Genomic DNA, 22214 nt, shown 5'->3' on the forward strand with positions numbered 1-22214 from the left:
TCGGAGGATAGTTTAGACGGACAGTGTGGTAATGCTACGTCGCTACTAAGAAGCGTTCCTAGTGGACCGGAAGCTACGACGCGAGGCGACGACTTTCAGAGAGATTGATCGGCTGTTCTCCACGTAAGAGCACACGTGTAAAAACCGTCGTCTCGAAGTCCTACCTTCGGCTCGGCTGTGGATCACATGGGCAATCTCAATGCCCAGTGAATCAATGGGCATCGAAATTTTCGTGGCCCATCCAGATGCACCGCGTCCGCGGCAAATTTCAGCAATCATCCTAATGGTGAGCATCCGACCCGACAGATGGCGCTAGGCGCAGGCGCACTCTGGGCTGGGCGCGCTTCGATGCAGCGTTCTTTACAACATGCAGTAAGCAAGAAATTAAGTGGTAAACTAGTCACGTACTTAATTAAGAACTATTGTTAATTAAAAGTTGCTCGAGAAAAGCTGTTCAAATGCCTCACAGTTCACCAATCGGCGGATAGCGATTGCGGAGCGACAATGGGCGACGATGAGCACTTCATTTCGGGAACGTTAATTATTTTTCGCTCGCAAAACTGCCAAAGACCTGTCACCGTACACGCCGTCTTCGACGTGTTCATAGCTACTATCGCTGCAGAGCTTGTGGCACAGTTCTTGTTTTCGGATCGATTGTCGCAAAGCGCGCTGAGGCGAAAACAAGCACATCGCTGGACGATGGCACACAACGAAAGCGCCATTGGCTAGTTTACAGCTGACACTCTGCGGAGCTGTCCTTTTTATTACAGAAAAAAATATATTCAACGAGTTAACGGAGTCTGAAGTTTCGCATTTAATACAAAATTGGTTTCTTTGTCTATAATGAGTTTTTGTAGCTTTTTTTTTTTCAAAGTGAGTGCGAGGCAGTCGTCAAGGGCTCTTGAGAGCAAGACCTACTGAACTACAGACCTGCACACTTGGCCCTTCTCCAGCGCGCATGTTCTAGTTCATGCCTTTTGCCGCTAGGGTAGAAACATTACGGGCGGCGAGGCGCTAATATATACCTGTTGACAAAATGGCCTCCTCCATCATTTTATTTCAAACAACACAGTTTTGTCGTTTGTCCACGTAATCATTGTCATCCATTTATTTATGCTAGGCACGATGGTGCTGACGAAAAGAAAGCGAATAAAAAGGAAGACGTTTTTTATACTCTTCCAGAGCGAAAAAAGTTGTTATTATGGATATTTTTATTGCTGATGTTGAGATAGCAGAGGAAGACGAAACAAATGTATTAAATATCTTGCTCAAAATGGCAAACGATGATGATGATCATAGCAGACGAACAGGTCAACCGAGCGCCTTCAACGGCCAATAAGCTAACGAAAGTTGGCGCACGCTGCTCCATATATAGGACCCCGCCATATGTGCAGGTCTGTAGTTTAGTAGGTCTTGCTCTCAAGCATGCTTGAGAGTTCTTGATTTTGCAGTGGGACATTTGCGAGCCTCCATCCCCTATTGTGCCCATTCACATATAATTCAATTATTACGCTCCAGTTCAGCGTTCATTGAAAAGCTCCCTGCGTTACCGGCGAGTTCGATGGCAGTTGGCTCAATGAACTTCGCAACTGCCCGTGTGACAGAAGTATAAAAATCAATCCCGATGTCAGTGATTCGCCGCGGCATTGGCCCAGTGGTTATGGCGCTCGGCTGCTGACCCGAAATGCGCGGGTTCGATCCCGGCCGCGGCGGTCGAATTTCAATACAGCCTAAATTCTAGAGACCCGTGTACTGTACGATATCAGTACACGTTTAAGAACCCCAGGTGGTCGAAATTTCCGAAGCCCTTCACTACGGCGTCTCTCACAGCCTGAGCCGCTTTGGGACCAACCATGTCAGTGATTCAGTGAGGACGACTACCAACAAACGGCGACGCAGGGAAGGTGTGGCCGTGTATATGCAGTAAATTGTAAATTGTTTTTTGAGGAAAGGAAATGGCGCAGTATCTGCCTCACATATCTCGGCGGACACCTGAACCGCGGTGGGTGCATTATTTTTTAAGTGTGGTAAAGCATTCGCGCAGTAATCACACTCTTGTACAATCAACGTTGTTTCCTTTACTCGAATATAACCACAAGACATAACAAAATACAAACATCACACTGGTTATATAAATCGCAGCGTGACACCTCAAATGTGCCGAATGTTCTTGGGAACGGCAGCTACAAGGTCCTTAACGGGCAGGCCACTAAGAAGTGCATATTAAAACGCCATGTGCACAATCCTGCCAGGACAAGGACCCGGAAGACCGCTGACGTATCGAATAGCAGCGTGCCAGGGGAACGCTGCGACCAGCTTGCGGAAGATTCCTGCCGCCAGGCACCCCGGCGCAAGCGTCAGGCCTATGCAGAGACGGGAGAATGCCTGCAGCCAAAACCTCCCCTCTCAACAGCCGCCATTGAAGTGATGACGCTGCCGGTGACCATGGATAGCACATCGTTGGACGATGGCACACAACGAAAGCGCCATTGGCTAGTTTACAGCTGACACTCTGCGGAGCTGTACTTTTTATTACAGAAAAAAAAATATTCAACGAGTTAACGGAGTCTGAAGTTTCGCATTTAATACAAAATTGCTTTCTTTGTCTATAATGAGTTTTTGTAGCTTTTTTTTTGAAAGTGAGTGCGAGGCAGTCGTCAAGGGCTCTTGAGAGCATGCTTGAGAGTTCTTGAATTAGCAGTGGGACATTTGCGAGCCTCCATCCCCTATTGTGCCCATTAACATATAATTCAATTATTCTAGCTAATACACTCCAGTTCAGCGTTCATTGAAAAGCTCCCTGTGTTACCGGCGAGTTCGATGGCAGTTGGCTCAATGGACTTCGAAACTGCCCGTGTGACAGAAGTATAAAAACCAATCCCCATGTCGGTGATTCGCCGCCGCGTTGGCTCAGTGGTTATGGCGCTCTGCTGCTGACCCGAAATGCGCGGGTTCGATCCCGGCCGCGGCGGTCGAATTTCAATGCAGCCTAAATTCTAGAGGCCCGTGTACTGTACGATATCAGTACACGTTAAAGAACCCGGTCGATAATTCCGAAGCCCTTCACTACGGCGTGTCTCATAGCCTGAGCCGCTTTGGGACCAACCATGTCAGTGATTCAGTGAGGACGACTACCAACAAACGGCGACGCAGGGAAGGTGTGGCCGTGTACGTAAATTGTAAATTGTTTTTTGAGGAACGGAAATGGCGCAGTATCTGTCTCACATATCTCGGCGGACACCTGAACCCCGGCGGGTGCATTATTTTTGAAGTGTGGTAAAACATTCGCGCAGTAATCACACTCTTGTACAATCAACGTTGTTTCCTTTACTCGAATATAACCACAAGACATAACAAAATACAAACATCACACTGGTTATATAAATCGCAGCGTGACACCTCAAATGTGCCGAATGTTCTTGGGAACGGCAGCTACAAGGTCCTTAACGGGCAGGCCACTAAGAAGTGCATATTAAAACGCCATGTGCACAATCCTGCCAGGACAAGGACCCGGAAGACCGCTGACGTATCGAATAGCAGCGTGCCAGGGGAACGCTGCGACCAGCTTGCGGAAGATTCCTGCCGCCAGGCACCCCGGCGCAAGCGTCAGGCCTATGCAGAGACGGGAGAACGCCTGCAGCCAAAACCTCGCCTCTCAACAGCCGCCATTGAAGTGATGACGCTGCCGGTGACCATGGATAGCGTCGCCGAAGTAGACGTGAGCCGCGGACGCTGTTTGGCAGCCTCCTGAACGCCCTTCGGAATAATTGCGTCCGATCTTTCCTGCTGCAACCGCCGAGTCGTGGCCAGGGGCGCGAACTAGGGACTTCTCAACCGCGTCCGTGCATATAACGGCACGGTACTGGGGCAATCCAAAGGCCCCCGAGAAGCAGTCCTCTCCCAGGTGGGGTTTCCGCTTGTCGCACCGCTCGAACGCGCCGGGGTCGCTGAAGTCGGAGACGCACCTGTCGTACGGGTCGGGAAAGGTGTGCCGCCGGGCGAGACAGAACTCTGCGAACGTTCCGGCGAAGTCCGACTTGCTGAACACGTCGTCGAAGTAGCAGAAGGTGCCTACCAGGTCAGGTTCCCAGGACGCTGTATAGAGAGACGTCCTTTCCGCCGGAGATCTCATGGCAGATGGTGGAGGAGTCTTGCTGGGATCTGAGAGCAAAGACGGACGCATCTCTGTGTTCGAGCCAGCGTCCGGACGTCGTTGCTTACCCTCGGCAAATGGCGCCGACACGCGAGAGAACGTTCTCTTGTTCTCTGAATGCAGTGATCTCCACTAGGGGGCAACCTAGTGGAGGTCAGTGTTGTTGGTTTTGCCTTAGTTCCACGCCAACACGGAGAGCAATTTCTGTGCGTTGTTCCGCGGCACTTTTGAACTCTGTGCGCTTAAAGGACATTGAGGACAAACTTTGGTTTTTATCGACAGATTACCGCGCTCTAATGACATAGAGGCTACTTTAGCTGTTCATTTCTTCCATTTAAGGTATGTCGCCACCTTTGAAAAATCGTTTTTTTTTTGTAAAAATAACATTTTTTCTTTTTATATTTCGCGAATTCCCAAACATTCAAAAATCTTTTTCAGCAAGAATAATGTTCGTATCTTATTTTGTTCAAAAGATATAGCCAACTTTCAAACAGGTGGTGAACAGTTCTGAAACCGAAACTGATGTGGTTTGGTAACAGAAAATGATAACTCAGCGATAATCAGCGGCGTATATTGAAAATTTTCTGTTTCGTTTTAGTCTGATATGTACAAGGTTATTCAAAGGCAATTTGTAAGGCTTCCTTTTTTTTAAAACATTGCTTTAAATTTCCGCAAGGGGGATGCAAGACGCTACAAATATGGCTACAAGCGACTCAGTTGTTTACTTTGCGCGCACTTCACGCTATCGCTTTGAATGCTACTGGATTCGTCCTTCAATGATGGCAGCAGAAGTACAGCAGATATTTTGAGGGAAGCAGGCATTGAATCTGGCCACCACACTCTCCTAGCATGTTGCACCAGTGACCATTACCATGTGATGAAGGCCCAGCGTCAGTCAACGGGCGAGGCAAAACATCTCCACAAGAAAAGACGGGCAGCAACACATGCCAAAAGAGAGCTCGTGTCAGCTAAGCAGGGCCCTAGCTATGAACCTGGAGGATTTTAACTTCCTAGGGCATGATGATCGTGTTTCTACAAGGATTGAAAAACTTTAATCTTGTTTTTCTCAAAACTTTCTTTCTCGCACTTTCGTGTTGCGCAAACAGTGATAACTTCCAAATGAGTATATATTTTTCAATGAAACTTTGCACACTAGTTCCTTTGTTACTAGCCTGTGCAATGAACTAGGATAAATGAAATCGAATGGTGAGTTTTGATATAATCATGTTTTATGTCAAGGAAGGTAGGCAAAAAAGACACATTTTTTTGTTTTCTTAAGCATTTTTGCTATAACTTTTTTCTCAATTATTGGATGGCAAAGATCCTAGTTGGTTGCACAGTATGGTTAGTTGGCTAACTCTGTGCCGAAAAGTTTACAATTCCTGCTCTTCATTAACTAGTTATGAGTGTTTGCATAACAGCCATGTTTGGGCAATTTTTTGTGAATAATAAATGCCAGCATGGCTTTTTTCACTCTTTTTTTGCTTTTGAATATTATATAGAGTGGTGCTTTATAAGGTAAATGTGAAATAAAAATTTAGTGGTCAAAATTGTAAAAAATTTTGAAAAAGGTGGCGTCATACCTTAACTGTCCATATAACTGTCCATGTTCATTTCTTGCTCTTGATTTCGTACGCCATATGTTGGTGTGTATCGTTTAATGGGTCAGTCTACTGAATTTTATCGACCATATTTTCTTTGCGGCAACCGATAGCTCTTTACTCAAATTACCGTTTAGCCAGCTGTGGTGCCAAGGAGTGCGGTAGAACATTTTAAAATAGAATTTATTAATGTGGGAACACATCTGTATGAGATGGTAGTCTCATCTGGCAACCATCTGGATTTCCGCCGCGCGGCGACAAACATGGCGGCGCCCGTCGAAGCCGGACCTCTCGCTTCGGACTGAATTCTCGTTGTTGCTGCCTTTTTCAGTGTGTTCACTGGCCATAAATGGGGCGCCTGTCTTTCGCTTCGTCTCATCTCGCCTATAAGAAAACATATAAGAGATAAATTTGCTTTATTTTAATAATTAGAGTGACGATTCTGCCCCTCCTAGGCTTAAGTGGAGAGTCGGTTTGTTTACAGCAATGGTTCCCCTCCTGATGACGAGATGGCGCCACTATAGGCTGAGTTTATTTTTGCGTCTCGGCTAGCATACGCTGAACTAAAGGTGGGAATGTGCCTGCGTTTTCCGTACATGTAACTATAAATATTCATGTGATTTACAGAAAAAGCGAGCGGTACGCCTTCTACAGTTTACTAGAACAAAACGTGCGTTTCTCTGACATTGGGGCATACAAATGGTACGTAGTATATTCACTTATGCTTCTACAAAAAAAGACTACCACTTTCTTGAACAAAATGAACGTTTGGGGTCGCCACCATGCTTTTTTACGCGACTTTTAACGCCGAAATAAAATATAAATTCCTGCCTAAACCGGGCGCAGATCCCTCGTTACTGATGTTATAGGGTGCCAACTACCAGAATACGCCATTATTTATACATTTGGTTGGCCTCAAATAAAATGGCACATACCCACTACGGGGGAGTGGCCAAGACACAGGCGGTGAACTGAGGCCGGCAAATTCGGCCTCCATCTAGGGATTTTAGGGAAGAAAATCCCTATAAAACTCGGCGCAGAGGACGGTCAAGGGGTCCCTCACATCAAGTAGCTTCCTCTTATCGAGACTCTTCGAGTGAGAAGCACTCTCAGTTGCTGTACGTGCACATAATGTAAATAGTCGCATAAAGTTTTCCTTGCCCTCCTCGTAACCCAGTCTCCGATCACCCTCGTCCCATCACCGGTCTGTCCATGCTACCCGACTCGCAACAAGACCAGTAAAAAAATACTGTCATTTTCTCGTAGATCTTTTTTCTAGGATGACAATAGAGAGGGAAGAACTAGCAGTTTTTGTAGGAATTTATATTTTAAATAAGCAAATAAAGTCAGGCCAGAGCCGACGGTTGCGCATTGCTGTGTGAAAACATCGCGGCTGTGTAATTAATCAGGCAACGTAGCCTACACTTTAAGAATAGCACTGAGCGCAATACATAGCGTTGTCTTTCTTCTTTTAGAGCGATGCCTCTACTCATATCGTAACCCCCTCCAGCGAGTTTCAGCGTATGACATCTGGCTCCACAATTTGACCTCTAAAGAGCCACACGTGTTTCTTGACACCTACGCCGCGCATGCCAGATTCTCTGGAGAGGAGGAGTAGAGAAAGTAGTCACGTACGCCACGCGCGCCGCAGAGGAGGAGGGCAGCGGCGTAACCATGCGCGCGCCCCCGCGGAGAGCTTCGGCAGATGTGCGCTCCATCACCGCTTTGCGGAGATGAGGAAAGGAGGCATCCCAGGTGTGCTGAGTACACCCTCCATGATGTCAGACACCTTGACCGCGTGGAGCGAGAAAGCGTCTGCCGGCATCGCATGCGCAGGGCATCAAAGTGGGTTCTGCATAGAACACCGGTGCACTTTGATGCGTTCAACGGAACTTTGGTTATGTTCGATGAAACGCCCTGTCGCCCACAGCCAAAGCTCCCGGCTGGGCAAGGTAACAATAAAGCGTTGAAACCAGTGTCGTGTCTTATATCACCGGTGCTATCACTCGACATTCGGTTCAGCAGCGCTGAACCCCTTCTAGGTTTTTTTTTTTTGTTTATACAAGAAACTCCAGACGCCTTAATTTTTTTTTCTCTTGCACTGGTAACCATTTGTACAGCACAGTTTAGTCATGCTTTCTCATCATCGCTTCTAATGTCTTTATACAGACAGGCTGCCACTATACTGCCAGCAGCGCAGCCACCGGCAGTGCTACTGCCGACACAAGAGGTTGCTGGTATCTTTGATGTATATCACCAGCCGCAGATCCCGACTACTCCGCCCGCTCGGCAACAAAGCGTCTGAATACATTAGAGAGCGTTCGCCCAAAGTTTGCTATTGAAAGACTCATCCTCCAACCCCTCCGGAGCTCGCGGGCCGCTGACGGGAAAAAAAAATTGCGAGGACACTTGGCAACTAAAGTGTTGAGAGGCGAAAGCCGAGGACACTATGCCGTGACGACCTCCGGTGAATGTAACGTCACACCGTTCCCGTGGCCATATCGATACCCAAATTATACATTTTTCGTGGATCTAAAGTGTTAATTACGCTCAAATACACATTTTTTCATCTAATTTGACACAAATCCAGCGTTTTTCCGACCATTCTGTAATAATTTTCACTGTGCCGTGACGACTTCCGGTGGATGTTACGTCACATTATTTTCGTGGCTGTATCGACGTCTGCGTTATTTCGACGCAATTTTAACATTTTTGGCTATAATTAACTAATTACTCTACAGTCATCAAACGTGGCTCCTAGGCTCATTTTTTCCTGGTCTATCTGAAGCAAACATTCGTTTTCTCCTACCTTTTATAGTTCCACAGTTAACGCGCTGCCAAAGGTGTGACACCCTCCGCTAACGGATGACAGTCGTCTTAATAACCAGGTTTCCTTACGCCCTCTCGCGCCATCGATCGTCTCATAAGGAGCGATAGGGAGCGCGCGTACGTCACACAGACTTCTGGTTGAATCAGCTGATTTCAGCGAAGCAGTCCGGACTGCTCCATGGAGCCATTTTTGCACGGCGACTGCTCGCAGACTGCCAGGGAGAAGCGGTTCTGGATCCCAATCCGCCGTTGGGATAGCCTTTTCCGGAAAGATCAAAATAGGTTGATCCAGAAGTGCTCAAACTCTGCGATTGGTATTCTCCGTTCTTTGACTTACCATATTTTTAAAACCACCTTAGTGCTCTGAACTGTAGTTTTAATAAGATTTATGCACCTCGGTTATAATGTCGAACTCATTACTGCCGCTGCACGTGTTCGTGGACAAGCGCAATCTACCCAACGACGACGTAGGCAGTGCGAGGCTATAATCGGAGGATAGTTTAGACGGACAGTGTGGTAATGCTACGTCGCTACTAAGAAGCGTTCCTAGTGGACCGGAAGCTACGACGCGAGGCGACGACTTTCAGAGAGATTGATCGGCTGTTCTCCACGTAAGAGCACACGTGTAAAAACCGTCGTCTCGAAGTCCTACCTTCGGCTCGGCTGTGGATCACATGGGCAATCTCAATGCCCAGTGAATCAATGGACATCGAAATTTTCGTGGCCCATCCAGATGCACCGCGTCCGCGGCAAATTTCAGCAATCATCCTAATGGTGAGCATCCGACCCGACAGATGGCGCTAGGCGCAGGCGCACTCTGGGCTGGGCGCGCTTCGATGCAGCGTTCTTTACAACATGCAGTAAGCAAGAAATTAAGTGGTAAACTAGTCACGTACTTAATTAAGAACTATTGTTAATTAAAAGTTGCTCGAGAAAAGCTGTTCAAATGCCTCACAGTTCACCAATCGGGGGATAGCGATTGCGGAGCGACAATGGGCGACGATGAGCACTTCATTTCGGGAACGTTAATTATTTTTCGCTCGCAAAACTGCCAAAGACCTGTCACCGTACACGCCGTCTTCGACGTGTTCATAGCTACTATCGCTGCAGAGCTTGTGGCACAGTTCTTGTTTTCGGATCGATTGTCGCAAAGCGCGCTGAGGCGAAAACAAGCACATCGTTGGACGATGGCACACAACGAAAGCGCCATTGGCTAGTTTACAGCTGACACTCTGCGGAGCTGTCCTTTTTATTACAGAAAAAAATATATTCAACGAGTTAACGGAGTCTGAAGTTTCGCATTTAATACAAAATTGGTTTCTTTGTCTATAATGAGTTTTTGTAGCTTTTTTTTTTCAAAGTGAGTGCGAGGCAGTCGTCAAGGGCTCTTGAGAGCAAGACCTACTGAACTACAGACCTGCACACTTGGCCCTTCTCCAGCGCGCATGTTCTAGTTCATGCCTTTTGCCGCTAGGGTAGAAACATTACGGGCGGCGAGGCGCTAATATATACCTGTTGACAAAATGGCCTCCTCCATCATTTTATTTCAAACAACACAGTTTTGTCGTTTGTCCACGTAATCATTGTTATCCATTTATTTATGCTAGGCACGATGGTGCTGACGAAAAGAAAGCGAATAAAAAGGAAGACGTTTTTTATACTCTTCCAGAGCGAAAAAAGTTGTTATTATGGATATTTTTATTGCTGATGTTGAGATAGCAGAGGAAGACGAAACAAATGTATTAAATATCTTGCTCAAAATGGCAAACGATGATGATGATCATAGCAGACGAACAGGTCAACCGAGCGCCTTCAACGGCCAATAAGCTAACGAAAGTTGGCGCACGCTGCTCCATATATAGGACCCCGCCATATGTGCAGGTCTGTAGTTTAGTAGGTCTTGCTCTCAAGCATGCTTGAGAGTTCTTGATTTTGTAGTGGGACATTTGCGAGCCTCCATCCCCTATTGTGCCCATTCACATATAATTCAATTATTACGCTCCAGTTCAGCGTTCATTGAAAAGCTCCCTGCCTTACCGGCGAGTTCGATGGCAGTTGGCTCAATGAACTTCGCAACTGCCCGTGTGACAGAAGTATAAAAATCAATCCCCATGTCAGTGATTCGCCGCGGCATTGGCCCAGTGGTTATGGCGCTCGGCTGCTGACCCGAAATGCGCGGGTTCGATCCCGGCCGCGGCGGTCGAATTTCAATACAGCCTAAATTCTAGAGGCCCGTGTACTGTACGATATCAGTACACGTTTAAGAACCCCAGGTGGTCGAAATTTCCGAAGCCCTTCACTACGGCGTCTCTCACAGCCTGAGCCGCTTTGGGACCAACCATGTCAGTGATTCAGTGAGGACGACTACCAACAAACGGCGACGCAGGGAAGGTGTGGCCGTGTATATGCAGTAAATTGTAAATTGTTTTTTGAGGAAAGGAAATGGCGCAGTATCTGCCTCACATATCTCGGCGGACACCTGAACCGCGGTGGGTGCATTATTTTTTAAGTGTGGTAAAGCATTCGCGAAGTAATCACACTCTTGTACAATCAACGTTGTTTCCTTTACTCGAATATAACCACAAGACATAACAAAATACAAACATCACACTGGTTATATAAATCGCAGCGTGACACCTCAAATGTGCCGAATGTTCTTGGGAACGGCAGCTACAAGGTCCTTAACGGGCAGGCCACTAAGAAGTGCATATTAAAACGCCATGTGCACAATCCTGCCAGGACAAGGACCCGGAAGACCGCTGACGTATCGAATAGCAGCGTGCCAGGGGAACGCTGCGACCAGCTTGCGGAAGATTCCTGCCGCCAGGCACCCCGGCGCAAGCGTCAGGCCTATGCAGAGACGGGAGAACGCCTGCAGCCAAAACCTCGCCTCTCAACAGCCGCCATTGAAGTGATGACGCTGCCGGTGACCATGGATAGCGTCGCCGAAGTAGACGTGAGCCGCGGACGCTGTTTGGCAGCCTCCTGAACGCCCTTCGGAATAATTGCGTCCGATCTTTCCTGCTGCAACCGCCGAGTCGTGGCCAGGGGCGCGAACTAGGGACTTCTCAACCGCGTCCGTGCATATAACGGCACGGTACTGGGGCAATCCAAAGGCCCCCGAGAAGCAGTCCTCTCCCAGGTGGGGTTTCCGCTTGTCGCACCGCTCGAACGCGCCGGGGTCGCTGAAGTCGGAGACGCACCTGTCGTACGGGTCGGGAAAGGTGTGCCGCCGGGCGAGACAGAACTCTGCGAACGTTCCGGCGAAGTCCGACTTGCTGAACACGTCGTCGAAGTAGCAGAAGGTGCCTACCAGGTCAGGTTCCCAGGACGCTGTATAGAGAGACGTCCTTTCCGCCGGAGATCTCATGGCAGATGGTGGAGGAGTCTTGCTGGGATCTGAGAGCAAAGACGGACGCATCTCTGTGTTCGAGCCAGCGTCCGGACGTCGTTGCTTACCCTCGGCAAATGGCGCCGACACGCGAGAGAACGTTCTCTTGTTCTCTGAATGCAGTGATCTCCACTAGGGGGCAACCTAGTGGAGGTCAGTGTTGTTGGTTTTGCCTTAGTTCCACGCCAACACGGAGAGCAATTTCTGTGCGTTGTTCCGCGGCACTTTTGAACTCTGTGCGCTTAAAGGACATTGAGGACAAACTTTGGTTTTTATCGACAGATTACCGCGCTCTAATGACATAGAGGCTACTTTAGCTGTTCATTTCTTCCATTTAAGGTATGTCGCCACCTTTGAAAAATCGTTTTTTTTTTGTAAAAATAACATTTTTTCTTTTTATATTTCGCGAATTCCCAAACATTCAAAAATCTTTTTCAGCAAGAATAATGTTCGTATCTTATTTTGTTCAAAAGATATAGCCAACTTTCAAACAGGTGGTGAACAGTTCTGAAACCGAAACTGATGTGGTTTGGTAACAGAAAATGATAACTCAGCGATAATCAGCGGCGTATATTGAAAATTTTCTGTTTCGTTTTAGTCTGATATGTACAAGGTTATTCAAAGGCAATTTGTAAGGCTTCCTTTTTTTTAAAACATTGCTTTAAATTTCCGCAAGGGGGATGCAAGACGCTACAAATATGGCTACAAGCGACTCAGTTGTTTACTTTGCGCGCACTTCACGCTATCGCTTTGAATGCTACTGGATTCGTCCTTCAATGATGGCAGCAGAAGTACAGCAGATATTTTGAGGGAAGCAGGCATTGAATCTGGCCACCACACTCTCCTAGCATGTTGCACCAGTGACCATTACCATGTGATGAAGGCCCAGCGTCAGTCAACGGGCGAGGCAAAACATCTCCACAAGAAAAGACGGGCAGCAACACATGCCAAAAGAGAGCTCGTGTCAGCTAAGCAGGGCCCTAGCTATGAACCTGGAGGATTTTAACTTCCTAGGGCATGATGATCGTGTTTCTACAAGGATTGAAAAACTTTAATCTTGTTTTTCTCAAAACTTTCTTTCTCGCACTTTCGTGTTGCGCAAACAGTGATAACTTCCAAATGAGTATATATTTTTCAATGAAACTTTGCACACTAGTTCCTTTGTTACTAGCCTGTGCAATGAACTAGGATAAATGAAATCGAATGGTGAGTTTTGATATAATCATGTTTTATGTCAAGGAAGGTAGGCAAAAAAGACACATTTTTTTGTTTTCTTAAGCATTTTTGCTATAACTTTTTTCTCAATTATTGGATGGCAAAGATCCTAGTTGGTTGCACAGTATGGTTAGTTGGCTAACTCTGTGCCGAAAAGTTTACAATTCCTGCTCTTCATTAACTAGTTATGAGTGTTTGCATAACAGCCATGTTTGGGCAATTTTTTGTGAATAATAAATGCCAGCATGGCTTTTTTCACTCTTTTTTTGCTTTTGAATATTATATAGAGTGGTGCTTTATAAGGTAAATGTGAAATAAAAATTTAGTGGTCAAAATTGTAAAAAATTTTGAAAAAGGTGGCGTCATACCTTAACTGTCCATATAACTGTCCATGTTCATTTCTTGCTCTTGATTTCGTACGGCATATGTTGGTGTGTATCGTTTAAAGGGTCAGTCTACTGAATTTTATCGACCATATTTTCTTTGCGGCAACCGATAGCTCTTTACTCAAATTACCGTTTAGCCAGCTGTGGTGCCAAGGAGTGCGGTAGAACATTTTAAAATAGAATTTATTAATGTGGGAACACATCTGTATGAGATGGTAGTCTCATCTGGCAACCATCTGGATTTCCGCCGCGCGGCGACAAACATGGCGGCGCCCGTCGAAGCCGGACCTCTCGCTTCGGACTGAATTCTCGTTGTTGCTGCCTTTTTCAGTGTGTTCACTGGCCATAAATGGGGCGCCTGTCTTTCGCTTCGTCTCATCTCGCCTATAAGAAAACATATAAGAGATAAATTTGCTTTATTTTAATAATTAGAGTGACGATTCTGCCCCTCCTAGGCTTAAGTGGAGAGTCGGTTTGTTTACAGCAATGGTTCCCCTCCTGACGACGAGATGGCGCCACTATTGGCTGAGTTTATTTTTGCGTCTCTGCTAGCATACGCTGAACTAAAGGTGGGAATGTGCCTGCGTTTTCCGTACATGTAACTATAAATATTCATGTGATTTACAGAAAAAGCGAGCGGTACGCCTTCTACAGTTTACTAGAACAAAACGTGCGTTTCTCTGACATTGGGGCATACAAATGGTACGTAGTATATTCACTTATGCTTCTACAAAAAAAGACTACCACTTTCTTGAACAAAATGAACGTTTGGGGTCGCCACCATGCTTTTTTACGCGACTTTTAACGCCGAAATAAAATATAAATTCCTGCCTAAACCGGGCGCAGATCCCTCGTTACTGATGTTATAAGGTGCCAACTACCAGAATACGCCATTATTTATACATTTGGTTGGCCTCAAATAAAATGGCACATACCCACTACGGGGGAGTGGCCAAGACACAGGCGGTGAACTGAGGCCGGCAAATCCGGCCTCCATCTAGGGATTTTAGGGAAGAAAATCCCTATAAAACTCGGCGCAGAGGACGGTCAAGGGGTCCCTCACATCAAGTAGCTTCCTCTTATCGAGACTCTTCGAGTGAGAAGCACTCTCAGTTGCTGTACGTGCACATAATAGTCGCATAAAGTTTTCCTTGCCCTCCTCGTAACCCAGTCTCCGATCACCCTCGTCCCATCACCGGTCTGTCCATGCTACCCGACACGCAACAAGACCAGTAAAAAAATACTGTCATTTTCTTGTAGATCTTTTTTCTAGGATGACAATAGAGAGGGAAGAACTAGCAGTTTTTGTAGGAATTTATATTTTAAATAAGCAAATAAAGTCAGGCCAGAGCCGACGGTTGCGCATTGCTATGTGGAAACATCGCGGCTGTATAATTAATCAGGCAACGTAGCCTACACTTTAAGAATAGCACTGAGCGCAATACATCGCGTTGTGTTTCTTCTTTTAGAGCGATACCTCTACTCATACCGTAACCCCCTCCGGTGAGTTTCAGCGTATGACATCTGGCTCCGCAATTTGACCTCTAAAGAGCCACACGTGTTTCTTGACACCTACGCCACGCATGCCAGATTCTCTGGAGAGGAGGAGTATAGAAAGTAGTCATGTACGCCACGCGCGCCGCAGAGGAGGAGGGCAGCGGCGTAACCATGCGCGCGCCGCCGTGGAGAGCTCCGGCAGATGTGCGCTCCATCACCGCTTTGCGGAGATGAGGAAAGGAGGCATTCCAGGCGTGCTGAGTACACCCTCCATGACGTCAGACACCTTGACCGGGTGTAACGAGAAAGCGTCTGCCGGCATCGCATGCGCAGGGCAACAAAGTGGGTTCTGCATAGAACGCCGGTGCACTTTCATGCGTTCAACGGAACTCTGGTTATGTTCGATGAAACGCCCTGTCGCCCACAGCCAAAGCTCCCGGCTGGGCAAGGTAACAATAAAGCGTTGAAACCAGTGTCGTGTCTTATATCACCGGAGCTATCGCTCCGGTGATATCGCTCCGGTGAAAAACCTAGAAGAGGTTCAGCGCTGCTGAACCTCTTCTAGGTTTTTTTTTTTGTGCAAGAAACTCCAGGCGCCTTTTTTTTTCCTCTTGCACTGGTAACCATTTGTATAGCACGGTTTAGTCATGCTTTCTCATCATCTCTTCTAATGTCTTTATACAGACAGGCTGCCACTATGCTGCCAGCAGCGCAGCCACCGGCAGCGCTACTGCCGACACAAGAGATTGCTGGTATCTTTGATGAATATCACTAGCCGCACAACCCGACTACTCCGCCCGCTCGGCAACAGAGCGCCTGAATCCATTAGAGAGCGTTCGCCCAAAGTTTGCTATTGAAAGACTCATCCTCCAGCCCCTCCGGGGCCCGCGGGCCGCTGACGGCAAAAAAAATTACGAGGACACTTTGGCAACTAAAGTGTTGAGAGGCGAAAGCCGAGGACACTATGCCGTGACGACTTCCGGTGATGTAACGTCACACCGTTGCCGTGGCTATATCGATACCCAAATTATACATTTTTCGGGAATCTTAAGTGTTAATTCCGCTTAAATACACAATTTTCCACCTAATTTGGCACAAATCCAGCGTTTTTCCGACCATTCTGTAATAATTTTCACTATGCCCTGACGACTTCCGGTGGATGTTACGTCGCATTGTTTTCGTGGCTATATCGACGTCTGCATTATTTCGACGCAATTTTAACATTTTTTACTATAATTAACTAATTACTCTACAGTCATCAAACGTGGCTCCTAGGTTCATTTTTTCCTCGTCTATCTGAAGCAACCATCCGTTTTCTCCTATCTTTTATAGCTCCCCAGTTAACGCGCTGCCAAATGTGTGACACCCTCCGCTAACGGATGACAGTCGCCTTACTAACCAGGTTTCCTTATGCCCTCCCGCGCCGTCGATCGTCTGCTAAGGAGCGATAGGAAGCGCGCGTATGTCACACAGACTTCTGGTTGAATCCGCTGATTTCAGCGAAGCAGTCCGGACTGCTCTATGGAGCCATTTTTCCACGGCGACTGCTCGCAGTCTGCCAGGGAGAAGTGGTTCTAAATCCCAATCCGCCGTTGGGATTGCCTTTTCCGGAAAGATCAAAATAGGTTGATCCAGAAGTGCTCAAACTCTGCGATTGGTATTCTCCGTTCTTTGATTCACTATATCTTTAAAACCACCTTAGTGTTCTGAACTGTAGTTTTAACAAGATTTGTGCATCTAGGTTAATGTCGAACTCATTACTGCCGCTGCACGTGTTCGTAGACATGCGCAATCCACCCAACGACGACGTAGGCAGTGCGAGGCACAACGCGTACGAGAAAGCATCGCGAACTGGCGAAAACGGCGAGGCAGAGACAGCTAACGCTGTAACAGGCGCGCCCGTCCACTCTGCTGAAATGCCAAGCGTGATGCGCCATACAAACCGTGCTGTCAGTAGCAGGCCTCATGGAAGGAAGCTATAATCGGAGGATAGTTTAGAAGGACAGAGTGGTAATGCTACGTCGCTACTAAGAAACGTTCCTAGTGGACAGGAAGCTACGACGCGTGGCGACGACTTTCAGAAAGATTGATCGGCTCTTCATCACGTAAGAGCACACCTGTAAAAACCTTCGTCTCGAAGTCCTACCTTCAGCTCGGCTGCGGATCACATGGGCAATCTCAATGCCCAATGAATCAATGGTCATCGAAATTTTCGTGGTCCATCCAGATGCACCGCGTCTCCGGCAAATTTCAGCAATCATCCTAATAGTGAGCATCTGACCCGAAAGATGGCGCTAGGCGCAGGCGCATGCTAAAGAAAGTAAATAATAGTAAAGAAAGAAAAGCTGAGCATGGTGGCAATTTCCACCACCCCGTTTCAAAGGGGCCGCTCCTATCCATCCATCCATGCTGGCCTGGGCGCGCTTCGATGCAACGTTCCTTACAACATGCAGTAAACAAGAAATGAAGTGGTAAACTAGTCACGTAGTTAATTAAGAACTGTTGTTAAATAAAAGTTTCTCGAGAAAACCTATTCAAATGCCTCACAGTTCACCAATCGACGGATAGCGATTGTGAACCGACCATGGGCGACGATGTGCACTTCATTTCGGGAACGTTATTTTTCGCTCGCAAAACTGCCAAAGACCTGTCACCGTGCAAGCCGTCTTCGACGTGTTCATAGCTACTATCGCTGCAGAGCTTGTGGCACAGTTCTTGTTTTCGAATCGATTGTCGCAAAGCGCGCTGAGGCGAAAACAAGCACATCGCTGGACGATGGCACACAACGAAAGCGCCATTGGCTAGTTTACAGCTGAGTCTGCGGAGCTGTACTTTTTATTACAGAAAAAAAAAATATTCAACGAGTTAACGGAGTCTGAAGTTTCGCATTTAATACAAAATTGCTTTCTTTGTCTATAATGAGTTTTTGTAGCTTTTTTTTTGAAAGTGAGTGCGAGGCAGTAGTCAAGGGCTCTTGAGAGCATGCTTGAGAGTTCTTGAATTAGCAGTGGGACATTTGCGAGCCTCCATCCCCTATTGTGCCCATTAACATATAATTCAATTATTCTAGCTAATACACTCCAGTTCAGCGTTCATTGAAAAGCTCCCTGTGTTACCGGCGAGTTCGATGGCAGTTGGCTCAATGGACTTCGAAACTGCCCGTGTGACAGAAGTATAAAAACCAATCCCCATGTCGGTGATTCGCCGCCGCGTTGGCTCAGTGGTTATGGCGCTCGGCTGCTGACCCGAAATGCGCGGGTTCGATCCCGGCCGCGGCGGTCGAATTTCAATGCAGCCTAAATTCTAGAGGCCCGTGTACTGTACGATATCAGTACACGTTAAAGAACCCGGTCGATATTTCCGAAGCCCTTCACTACGGCGTCTCTCATAGCCTGAGCCGCTTTGGGACCAACCATGTCAGTGATTCAGTGAGGACGACTACCAACAAACGGCGACGCAGTAAAGGTGTGGCCGTGTACGTAAATTGTAAATTGTTTTTTGAGGAACGGAAATGGCGCAGTATCTGTCTCACATATCTCGGCGGACACCTGAACCCCGGCGGGTGCATTATTTTTGAAGTGTGGTAAAACATTCGCGCAGTAATCACACTCTTGTACAATCAACGTTGTTTCCTTTACTCGAATATAACCACAAGACATAACAAAATACAAGCATCACACTGGTTATATATATCGCAGCGTGACACCTCAAATGTGCCGAATGTTCTTGGGAACGGCAGCTACAAGGTCCTTAACGGGCAGGCCACTAAGAAGTGCATATTAAAACGCCACGTGCACAATCCTGCCAGGACGAGGACCCGGAAGACCGCTGACGTATCGAATAGCACCGTGCCAGGGGAACGCTGCGACCAGCTTGCGGAAGATTCCTGCCGCCAGGCACCCCGGCGCAAGCGTCAGGCCTATGCAGAGACGGGAGAACGCCTGGAGCCAAAACCTCGCCTCTCAACAGCCGCCATTGAAGTGATGACGCTGCCGGTGACCATGGATAGCGTCGCCGAAGTAGACGTGAGCCGCGGACGCTGTTTGGCAGCCTCCTGAACGCCCTTCGGAATAATTGCGTCCGATCTTTCCTGCTGCAACCGCCGAGTCGTGGCCAGGGGCGCGAACTAGGGACTTCTCAACCGCGTCCGTGCATGTAACGGCACGGTACTGGGGCAATCCAAAGGCCCCCGAGAAGCAGTCCTCTCCCAGGTGGGGTTTCCGCTTGTCGCACCGCTCGAACGCGCCGGGGTCGCTGAAGTCGGAGACGCACCTGTCGTACGGGTCGGGAAAGGTGTGCCGCCGGGCGAGACAGAACTCTGCGAACGTTCCGGCGAAGTCCGACTTGCTGAACACGTCGTCGAAGTAGCAGAAGGTGCCTACCAGGTCAGGTTCCCAGGACGCTGTATAGAGAGACGTCCTTTCCGCCGGAGATCTCATGGCAGATGGTGGAGGAGTCTTGCTGGGATCTGAGAGCAAAGACGGACGCATCTCTGTGTTCGAGCCGGCGTCCGGACGTCGTTGCTTACCCTCGGCAAATGGCGCCGACACGCGAGAGAACGTTCTCTTGTTCTCTGAATGCAGTGATCTCCACTAGGGGGCAACCTAGTGGAGGTCAGTGTTGTTGTTTTTGCCTTAGTTCCACGCCAACACGGAGAGCAATTTCTGTGCGTTGTTCCGCGGCACTTTTGAACTCTGTGCGCTTAACGGACATTGAGGACAAACTTTGGTTTTTATCGACAGATTACCGCGCTCTAATGACATAGAGGCTACTTTAGCTGTCCACTTCTTCCATTTAACTGTCCATTTAACTGTCCATGTTCATTTCTTGCTCTTGATTTCGCATGGCATATGTTGGTGTGTATATCGTTTAATGTCTCCAAACTGACACTTGGGTTACGATAGACGACGTAGTGGAGGGCTCCGGATTAATTTCAACCACCTGAGGTCGTTTAATGCGCACCGACATCGCACAGAACACGGGCGTTTTTGCTCCGCCGCTCGCTCCTCAGGCGCGCACCATGGAAGGAGAGCAGTCGTGCTCGTCACGGCACCAGTACAGGCTGCGTAAAATTGAGTCTTCCGATCCAGAAGTCGTCGCGTGGCACAAGGCCGACCGATAGCTTGAAAACGAGGCGAGAAAAGCTATGCAAGCGGCCGAGACGCCCGAAGAACGAGGGGAACGTCTCGCGAAGAGACGCCGCCAAGCTGCTGAACGACGACGATGGCGTGTCGCTACCGAAATGTCAGTAGACGAAACTGCTTTCGCTACGTATATCCTGGCTTAGCTGAGCTAAGGCACTGTCATTTTGTTTTCTTCTGCTTTCCTCATCAGTTATCTTTCACCCATAAAGTAATTATATCATTAATTTCCCGTTGACCAACGCCACAAAGTTGAAAAAAGAAGAAGCATCCCCTATGCATCCCCCGCCGTCGGTATCATTGTCGGTGACTGTTGGCTTCTTTCACATGTATTCATCCGCTGAGTAACTTTGAAAGTCAAACTTGAATTGTCTGGTAGGAAGGATGTCGACACGCGCCATGCTTAAACGGATGGTAGAATTTTAGTAATTAAGCGATGACTTTTCCAGCGACGAAGGCGAGCTTTACTTGACATAAGGAACGGCAGGGCGTGTTTTCTGTCTCTGTCCGTGTTTTTTTTTTTTTTTCGCGCAGTTTAATCATGAATGAGATTGAAAACGTGTTCAACGCACTGAGCTGAAAAAGTCAACGCTAAACCTGAGAAGAAGCACACACTAGGCGTTCTGCAGCGTCGGGCTGAATTAAATGTTGAAGTTTCTAAAATGGACACCTCGATTGCAAGTTCCTGTTCAGAAGCGACCTGCGAATACCAAGTCACGTTGAGCAGTGTCGAAAAGAGCTCAGAAAAGCACCACCTGCTCGGTACTTGAATAACGATACTTGAGTCATATTCAATTACGTTATTAAGGTCGCGTGTTTAGCGGGGCGAAGACGGAACTGAGGCAGGCAGTGTGTTGGAAAGGCGTGTGGTGAAACAGTGCCAATTTTGAAGTATAAACGATGCATTTTATACCTATTTACACTTTCTTGCAAGCACTAAAAGCGCAAACTAAGAATAGGTTGCAGCTTCAGCTGTTGCTGCCGGTTGGCGTCAAGCTTGCAACTGTATATGCTACCGCCAAGCTTGAAATCGCCGCACCTGGCGACACCATCTATTGGCAACCAGCATGTTGAGCACTCCCTCTCCTTTTTGTTGTCGTTATCACCATCTCCATAATCATCATCAGCCCAGTTACGTCAATTGCAGGACGAATGCCTCTCCCATTGACCTCCAAGTAACCCTGTCCTGCGCCACTGCATGCGGCCACCATATTCCCGCAAATATTCTAATATCATCTGAATCGACTCTCTGCCGCCCCCTGCTACGCTTACCTTCTCTTGGAATCCGCTCCGTTACCCTAGGAGACCATCGGTTATCTTTTCTTCGCATTACTGCCCATGTCCATTTCTTGCTCTTGATTTCGCATGGCATATGTTGGTGTGTATATCGTTTAATGTCTCCAAACTGACACTTGGGTTACGATAGACGACGTAGTGGAGGGCTCCGGATTAATTTCAACCACCTGAGGTCGTTTAATGTGCACCGACATCGCACAGAACACGGGCGTTTCTGCATTTCGCCTCCATTGAAATGCGGCCGCCGCGCCCGAGATTCCATCCCACGACCTTGGCGTCAGCAGCCGAATGTCATTGCAACTATAAGCCAGCGCGGCACTCTCTTGATTTCGGCTTGGAAATAATTAACTCGGTTGGTTTGGTTTATGGGGTTTAACGTCCCAAAGCGACTAAGGCTATGAGAGACGCCTAATTAACTCGGGTTTGTTTCCTAACCTGTCTTGCTCTCTTCCTACCTATTAACGTTACCCCTACCTTTTGCCTTTTCGTATCTCATCGAGTTGTCCTGAATTGAATTCCAAGCCATTCGTTAGCTGCAAAGTTTCGGTTTTGGCCCTGTAGAAGAGTACTGTGAGTATGCAGATATATACAGCACTTTACCCTTGACTGCTATTGGAAAGCTCCTTCTTATAATGATCTAAAAGTAGCTGTCATATACAGTCCACGTTATTCTTATTACCGCAGCTCTGACTCCCCTTCGTGCTT

Source organism: Amblyomma mixtum, chromosome 3 (genome assembly GCF_055824585.1).
Source record: "Amblyomma mixtum isolate Tamu chromosome 3, ASM5582458v1, whole genome shotgun sequence".
NCBI lineage: Eukaryota > Metazoa > Arthropoda > Arachnida > Ixodida > Ixodidae > Amblyomma > Amblyomma mixtum.